Raw genomic sequence first — 253 nt, 5'->3', positions numbered from 1 at the left:
TCACATGAAGATGGCACTTCTAGTCTTTAATCCTCTTGCTCCTAATGGGCCATCGCTCTATTGCAGGAACCCAAGGATACGTCGCGGCTTTTCCTCGTTTCTTTATGGATATCCTCGTCTCCGTCACGTCGCGCTGCGCAGGAGAGGACGACGCGGGCGCTGACGCCGTGGAAGACGCTCGGACGCAGCGACGCCTCTGCCTGCGACCGAGGCGGGGATTTCCCCTCGGGCCTGCCTGGCGATCTGTCCCAGG

This window comes from Penaeus monodon, chromosome 33 (genome assembly GCF_015228065.2).
Source record: "Penaeus monodon isolate SGIC_2016 chromosome 33, NSTDA_Pmon_1, whole genome shotgun sequence".
NCBI lineage: Eukaryota > Metazoa > Arthropoda > Malacostraca > Decapoda > Penaeidae > Penaeus > Penaeus monodon.
This window is presented reverse-complemented; position numbering follows the sequence as displayed.